The following is an 8,889-nucleotide window of genomic DNA, read 5'->3' on the forward strand; positions in this document are numbered from 1 at the left end:
ATTTTAAACGTCATCTGCCGCTGTTCTCTTTCTGCCTCAATTTTACACATCATCTGCCGTTGTTCTCGTTCTTTTTCTGCCTCAATTTTACACATCTCCAACTGGAGAGTCTCTCGCCTAATTTGGGCTCTCTCTTCCACCTCTAGTTGGAACTGTGCTAAACGGACATCCCTTCTGGCATCACCGTTTGACAGTGGGGAGAGTGGAACAAAATGGGACAATGTGGCTGGTGTTTTAGCCTCGCCCTCATTATCAGATACCAATGGGCTTACAGGAGCAGCAACATCCCCTACAGTGGTAGTATGCTCAGGCAGCGGTAACACAAGCACCTGCTCTTCCAACAATACATTTAATACTAGCTGTTTAACCTCCGCCTTAACTACACTCTGCGGAATCGATATTGAGTAATGGTCAGCCAAGGTCATCAAATCAACTCTACGACATTTATCAAAAACCTCCCACGAAGGGTTATCCAAAAAGGACTTCAAATCAAAAGTAGCCATCTTACACTACTTCACAAGAGCCAACGAAAATAGCAAACACTAATGCTACTTCAGCTATGACGCTCAACACTGAACTATACCACTTCAACAATCTACATGAGCGGCATGGGTGTCAGTAAAGACAGATCCCGGATGAGCCCCCACTTATGTTACGAATCCCTTTTGGCCCGACAGTCTAGGGGGGGATGGTAGTGAGACCCGTAACATAACTCATGTAAATTATAATAGTGACAAAGTAAAAGTGAACGAAATAACCACGACAACCGAAATAATACCGTCAAACTCAGGGTTTATTATAAACACACGGTAATGGGGGGGGAGCAGGAAAAGGGGCTGAGCTGGACCCAAGGAAAGAAACAATAAGTATTCAAAACACCCCTAAGCTAGACTAGCCTATTTCAACAACAGCTAACTAACCAAAATACAGTGGGTGGTCCGCCCAGTTCTAACTAGTGTGTGTTAACAAAGTTTACCTACGGGTAGTGTATGCCCATGGGCGACTTGTCTTGGTTTCCCCTTTTTCCCACCAGCAACAAACAAACACCATAACCAAAACAATACTCACAGGTGATGACAAAGTGCTATGGAGGTGCTCAAACAAAAGAGGAGGTTAATTAATACACAAAGAGCGAGCGAAGAACAGAGATCTACAAACATGGCATTACAAAGAGATTGAGCTCTCCTGAAATCTACAAGAACAGCGATCTACCAACATAGCATTACAAAGATTGAGCTTCTGAAATCTATCAAGAGCAGAGTTCTACCAACTTGGCATTACAAAGATTGAGCTCTTGAACAAACAAATGATGGGGTTTTTAAACCATGGGGAAGGAACTGTGATAGGGTAGGAAACAGGAGGAGGTGTGTCTTCTGATTGATGGGTTGATTGTTGACTGATTGGGGAGTGATGATTTTCACCTGTGAGGGGAGCAGGAGAGAAAAGAAACACGCACAGGATACACACAGACACAGGATACCTGTATCCGTAACAAAACACAAGCTTAGCCTTTTGTTAACAACACTGTCAAAATATGCTTTAACCAAAGCTACACAAGCATTTGTGTAAGAGTATTGATAGCCTAGCATAGCATTAAGCCTAGCATTCAGCAGACAACATTTTCTCAAAAACAAGAAAAGCATTCAAATAAAATAATTTACCTTTTGAAGAACTTCGGATGTTTTCAATGACGAGACTCTCAGTTAGATAGCAAATGTTCATTTTTTTTCCAAAAAGATTATTTGTGTAAGAAATAGCTCCGTTTTGTTCATCACGTTTGGCTAAGAAAAAAAAACAAAAATGCAGTCACTTACAACGCCAAACTTTTTTCCAAATTAGCTCCATAATATCGACAGAAACATGGCAAACGTTGTTTAGAATCAATCGTACCCAAATGAAACTGCCTATTTCTCAGGCCCAGAATATGCATATCATTGTCAGATTAGGATAGAAAACTCTAAAGTTTCCAAAACTGTGAAAATATTGTCTGTGAGTGTAACAGAACTGATATTGCAGGCGAAAACCTGAGGAAAATCCAAGTGCTGTTTTTCCTGAAAGCTCTCTATTCCATAGCCTGCCTTCGCTCCATTTAAAGGGATATCAATCAGATTCCTTTTCCTATGGCTTCCCCATTGTGTGAACAGTCTTTGGACATAGTTTCAGGCTTTTATTTGGAAAAATGAGCGAGAAAGATCACATCGCGTCATTGTATGGCTGGGTGCCAGCAGCGTTTTGCATGCGCAACAGCTTAGAGCAGACATTTTCTCTCGCTCTTCTATTGAAGAAGCTACAGTCCCGGTGGACATATCGATTATATATTGTAAAAACAACCTGAGGATTGATTATAAAAACGTTTGACATGTTTCTACAAACTTTTCGGTTACTATTTGGAATTTGTCTGCCCGGTTTTGACTGCTCGAGTCTGTTGATTTCTGAACATAACCCGCCAACCAAATGGAGCTATTTTGGAAATAAAAATAATATTTTTGGAACAAAAGGAACATTTATTGTGTAACTGGGAGTCTCGTGAGTGCAAACATCCGAAGATGGCTGCTAGCTGCTTGGCTGCTAGCTGTTTGTAATGTTTTGTCTACTGAGAGAGATGTCCTTACATAAACACTTGATATGCTTTCGCCGGAAAGCTTTTTTGAAATCTTACACGCCAGGTGGATTCACAACACGCTAAGCTGTGTTTTGCTATATTGCACTTGTGATTTCATGAAAATTAAATATTTTTAGTAATTTAATTTGGCGCTCTGCAATTCAGCGGATGTTGACGAAAATGATCCCGGTAACGGGATGGGTGCATCAAGAAGTTAACACAGTGCCCCTATCAGTCATCTAGTATGTGTGTGTGTGTATATATATATATATATATATATATATCATTGGTCTATACCGGTCTCCACTCCTGTCAGATGTTACTGCCTCTGCCCCCTATTCACAGTCGGTGTTCCAATTCATCCCAAAGGTGTTCAATAGGGTTGTCAGGGATCTGTGCAGGCCAATCAAGTTCTTCTACACCGATCTCGACAAGCCATTTCTGTAAGGACCTTGTCATGCTGAAACAGGAAAGGGCCTTCCCCAAACAAAGTTGGGAGCAAAGAATCGTCTAGAATGTAATTGTATGCTGTAGCCTTAATATTTCCCTTCACTGAAACTAAGGGGCCTAGTCCGAACCATGAAAAACAGCCCCGGGCCGTTATTCCTCCTCCACCAAACTTTACAGTTGGCAGTATGCATTGGGATAGGTAGCGTTCTCCTGGCATCCGCCAAACCCAGATTCGTCCTTCGGACTGCCAGAAGCTTGAATCATCACTCCAGAGAACACGTTTCCACTGCTCATGGGGGGCTTAGGCTTGTGTGTGGCTGCTCAGCCATGGAATCCCATTTCAAGAAGCTCCCGGCGAACAGTTTTTGTGCTGACGTTAATTCCAGAGGCAGTTTGGAACTCGGTAGTGAGTGTTACAACCTAGGACAGACCCATTTTTACTCACTTCAGCACTCCGCAGTCCCGTTCTGTGAGCTTGTGTGGCCTACTACTTAGCAGCTGAGCCGCTGCTGCTCCTAGACATTTCCACTTCACAATAACAGCACTTACAGTTGACCGGGGCAGCTCTAGCAGGTCAGACATTTGACAAACTGACTTGTTGGAAAGATGGCACCCTATGACGATGCCATGTTTAAAGTCACTGAGCTCTTCAGTAAGGCCATTCTACTGCCATTGTTTGTCTAGGGAGATTGTGTGGCTGTGTGCTCGATGTTATACACCTGTCAGCAATGTGTGGCTGAAATAGCGAAATCCACAAATTTGAAGGCGTGTCCACAAACATTTGTATAAATAGTGTAACTTGAAATATGACCCTCTGGAGTGGTGTACTATAGTCAACTTTCCAGAGGTCATTGGAACTCTGGGGACAGTCTTGGGGGGGTCAAAGGTCACGTCCCCCTGGAGTGTGACATTGGAGAAGTTCAAGTCGCGAGAAGGTTGTGAAAAAAAAGTTAATACAGACTTAGAGTAACACAGAACTTGTTTATTTGTTTGCGATTTGATCCCTTTTCCCCTAATAATACTATCTTGCCACAAGGCTAAACTGAAAACACTCCCTAAATTTTATCAGCATATCGAATGCACTACCCGGGCGGAAAAAATCCTGGACCATTGTTACTCTAACTTCCGTGACGCATACAAAGCCCTGCCCCGCCCTCCTTTCGGAAAATCTGACTGACTCCATTTTGTTGCTCCCAGCCTATAGACAGAAACTAAAACAGGAAACGCCTGTGCTCAGGTCTGTTCAACGCTGGTCCGACCAATCTGATTCCAAGCTTCAGGATTGCTTCGATCAGCATTGGACAATAATATTGATGAATACGCTGATTCGGTGAGCGAGTTTATTAGCAAGTGCATCGGTGATGTTGTACCCACAGCAACTATTAACCTTCCCCAACCAGAAACCGTGGATTGATGGCAGCATTCGTGCAAAAACTGAAAGTGCGAACCACTGCTTTTAATCAGGGCAAGGCAACCGTAAACATGACCGAATACAAACAGTGTAGCTATTCCCTCCCAGGGAATCAACAAGCTAAGAGTCAGTATAGAGACAAAGTAGAGTCCCAATTCAACGGCTCAGACATGAGGTATGTGGCAGGGTCTACAGTCGATCACGGACTACAGGAAGAAAACCAGCCCCGTCTCAGACCACGATGTCTTGCTCCCAGACAAACTCAACTTCTTTGCTCGCTTTGAGGACAATACAGTGCCAACGACACGGCCCGCTACCAAAACCTACGGGCTCTCCTTCACCGCAGCCAACGTGAGTAAAGCATTTAAACGTGTTAACCCTCGCAGGGCTGCCGGCCCAGACAAGAGGAATACCTATGTAAGAACCCTCCAAACTCGTCATTAAGCTCAAGACCCTGGGTCTCGACCCCGCCCTAGGCAACTGGGTCCTGGACTTCCTGACAGGCCGCCCCCCAGGTGGTGAGGGTAGGAAACAACATCTTCACCCCACTGATCCTCAACAAGGGTGCGTTCTCAGCCCTCTCCTGCGCTCCCTGTTCACCCATGACTGCGTGGCCATGCACGCCTCCAACTCAATCATCAAGTTTGCAGACAACACTACAGTGGTAGGCTTGATTACCAACAACGACGAGACGGCCTACAGGGAGGAGGTGAGGGCCCTCAGAGTGTGGTGTCAGGAAAATAACCTCACACTCAACGTCAGCAAAACAAAGGAGATGATCGTGGACTTCAGGAAACAGCGGAGGGAGCACCCCCCTATCCACATCGACTGGACTGGACAGTAGTGGATGTTACGCACGCCTCTGCGAAGAGGGAACGCAACACCCTGCTACAATTCCACTCCCCGTGAAGTGAAAGAGGTATGGGACTGTAGGTGTGAGTAAGGATGACAAAGGCAGAGAGAGTGGTACCGTTTGCAAGGAATTTATTCCGTCACACGGTAATATGGGGGAAAGGAACCAAAGCAAATAAAGTAAATGTCAAAGCCACCTCTCCTATCTAACCTACCCACCCACTACTTACCTAATTTAACACCACCTGGTGCCCTAACCAAAATACAAGGGGGTGGTCCACCCAGGTCTTACCTAGTGTGCCTAGACAGTGAATATACTACAGGTATATGTATGCCCACGGTCCTCTTGCCTAAGCACTCCCTAGGTGCCTTCCCCTTCCCCCCTGGGAACGAAGGAAACAGAAAATTAAACAATTTCACAAACAAACACAGGACATCAAATAAGCTCTCTGACTGAGCAACAAACTAACACAGAACATCCAAAGCTGCTCCCAGCAACAACACAGTACATACCAAATCTCTTAGCAACAACCAACATGATATAACCCTCAGCCATCAACCTCCTCTCTCAGCAATGACCTCTCAGCAATGACCTCTCAGCAATGACCTCTCAGCAATGACCTCTCAGCAATGACCTCTCAGCAATGACCTCTCAGCAATGATCTTTTTTTTTCTTTCTGAACAACAGAACACTGGCTTTTATAGCTGGAGAATGAGTCTAATGGGATACAGCTGTATCCTGACGAGTGGGCGGGGTCAGCTACAATTAGCCATGGAGTCGACCAATCAGCTGCTTGGGGGATTTCAGGAAGCCATTACCTGAAACACACACTCAAATACACAAACTACAACACAGAAACTGGGGAACGTAACAGTGGAGAAGGTGGAAAGTTTTAAGTTCCTCGGCATACACATCACGGACAAACTGAAATGGTCCACCCACACAGACAGCGTGGTGAAGAAGGCGCAACAGCGCCTCTTCAACCTCAAGAGGCTGAAGAAATTTGGCTTGTCACCAAAAACACTCTCAAACTTTTACAGATGCACAATCGAGAGCATCCTGTCCTGCTGTATCAACGCCTGGTACAGCAACTGCTTCGCCCACAACCGTAAGGCTGTCCAGAGGGTAGTGAGGTCTGCACAACGCATCACCGGGGGCAAACTACCTGCTCTCCAGGACACCTACACCACCCGATGTCACAGGAAGGCCAAAAAGATCATCAAGGACAACAACCACCCGAGCCACTGCCTGTTCACCCCGCTATCATCCAGAAGGGGAGGTCAGTACAGGTGCATCAAAGCTGGGACCGAGAGACTGAAAAACAGCTTCTATCTCGAGGCCATCACTAACATTGAGTGGCTGTTGCCAACATACTGACTCATCTCTAGCCACTTTAATAATTAAAAATTGGATGTAATAAATGTATCACTAGTCACTTTAAACAATGCCACTTTAAATAATGGTTTACATACCCTACACTACTCATCTCATATGTTCTTACCGTACTCTATACCATCTACTGCATCTTGCCTATGCCGTTCGGCCATCGCTCATCCTTATATATTTTTATGTACATATTGTTATTCATTCCTTTACACTTGTGTGTATTAGGTAGTTGTTGTGAAATTGTTAGATTACTTGTTAGATTTTACTGCATGGTCGGAACTAGAAGCACAAGCATTTCGCTACACTCACATTAACATTAGTTAACCATGTGTATGTAACAAATAACATTTTATTTGAGTATATTATTAATTGTTCTGAGTGAGAAAGTCCTGTTGGACTGTTATTTGTTGTACAGATGCATGAGAAGTTTAGATATGTAACTAGTACAGTATGCCCACTGATAGCCTGTACAGTATGCCCACTGATAGCCTGTACAGTATGCCCACTGATAGCCTGTACAGTATGCCCACTGATAGCCTGTACATTATGCCCACTGATAGCCTGTACATTATGCCCACTGATAGCCTGTACAGTATGCCCACTGATAGCCTGTACATTATGCCCACTGATAGCCTGTACAGTATGCCCACTGATAGCCTGTACATTATGCCCACTGATAGCCTGTACAGTATGCCCACTGATAGCCTGTACAGTATGCCCACTGATAGCCTGTACAGTATGCCCACTGATAGCCTGTACAGTATGCCCACTGATAGCCTGTACAGTATGCCCACTGATAGCCTGTACAGTATGCCCACTGATAGCCTGTACAGTATGCCCACTGATAGCCTGTACAGTATGCCCACTGATAGCCTGTACATTATGCCCACTGATAGCCTGTACATTATGCCCACTGATAGCTGATAGCCTGTACATTATGCCTACTGATAGCTGATAGCCTGTACATTATGCCCACTGATAGCCTGTACATTATGCCCACTGATAGCTGATAGCCTGTACATTATTTCCACTGATAGCCTGTACATTATGCCCACTGATAGCCTGTACATTATGCCCACTGATAGCCTGTACATTATGCCCACTGATAGCTGATAGCCTGTACATTATTCCCACTGATAGCTGATAGCCTGTACATTATTCCCACTGATAGCTGATAGCCTGTACATTATGCCTACTGATAGCTGATAGCCTGTTGTGATCAATATTAAAGTGATACCTGAGACTGAGACAGATGGAGAGAGAGACATAAAAAGAAAGCCAGAGGGAAAACAACAGTTGAAAAAGCAGGGTCCATGGCCACCAGTCAGAAATGTCACAAAAAACGAGGGGTAAAGAGAGTGAGAGTGATAAAGGAGAGGGACTGATTGGAGATAAGGAAGTGGAACAGACAAAGTGAGGAAAAATAAATGATAGACTCCGCAAATATGTTTTAGGCCCTCGCCCGCACACACAAATACCACAGAGGAAATTGCAGATTGCCTATCTGTCTGATCCAGACTGAAATATAATTGTACTTCTCATTCCTCTGTGGGAGCTTAGCGTGAGTAAGCATCTCGTTATCTCACTCTCCCAGCCAACTCCATTGGATTAACATCATTTTGGACCAGTCTGGACACCCAGAATACTCTATCCAATATTTCATAGTACTCTATGAAGGCAGAGAGGGATATACAGTGCCTTGCGAAAGTATTCGGCCCCCTTGAACTTTGCGACCTTTTGCCACATTTCAGGCTTCAAACATAAAGATATAAAACTGTATTTTTTTGTGAAGAATCAACAACAAGTGGGACACAATCATGAAGTGGAACGACATTTATTGGATATTTCAAACTTTTTAAACAAATCAAAAACTGATAAATTGGGCGTTCAAAATTATTCAGCCCCCTTAAGTTAATACTTTGTAGCGCCACCTTTTGCTGCGATTACAGCTGTAAGTCGCTTGGGGTATGTCTCTATCAGTTTTGCACATCGAGAGACTGACATTTTTTCCCATTCCTCCTTGCAAAACAGCTCGAGCTCAGTGAGGTTGGATGGAGAGCATTTATGAACAGCAGTTTTCAGTTCTTTCCACAGATTCTCGATTGGATTCAGGTCTGGACTTTGACTTGGCCATTCTAACACCTGGATATGTTTATTTTTGAACCATTCCATTGTAGATTTTGCTTT

General features: G+C 44.2%; 1 protein-coding gene across 1 annotated transcript in view; it reads left to right on the plus strand.

The window, feature by feature from the left end:
- The window catches only part of LOC139387171 (zyg-11 family member, cell cycle regulator, like), a 37,085-nt gene extending 30,021 nt beyond the window's left edge, over nucleotides 1-7,064 (plus strand). The window contains exon 15 of the mRNA XM_071133225.1: nucleotides 6,357-7,064. The gene's annotated coding sequence lies outside the window, so the exon portion shown is untranslated. The remainder of the gene's footprint in view (nucleotides 1-6,356) is intronic.
- Nucleotides 7,065-8,889: the final 1,825 nt, after the last annotated feature.

This window comes from Oncorhynchus clarkii, chromosome 28 (genome assembly GCF_045791955.1).
Source record: "Oncorhynchus clarkii lewisi isolate Uvic-CL-2024 chromosome 28, UVic_Ocla_1.0, whole genome shotgun sequence".
In the NCBI taxonomy this organism is placed as follows: domain Eukaryota; kingdom Metazoa; phylum Chordata; class Actinopteri; order Salmoniformes; family Salmonidae; genus Oncorhynchus; species Oncorhynchus clarkii.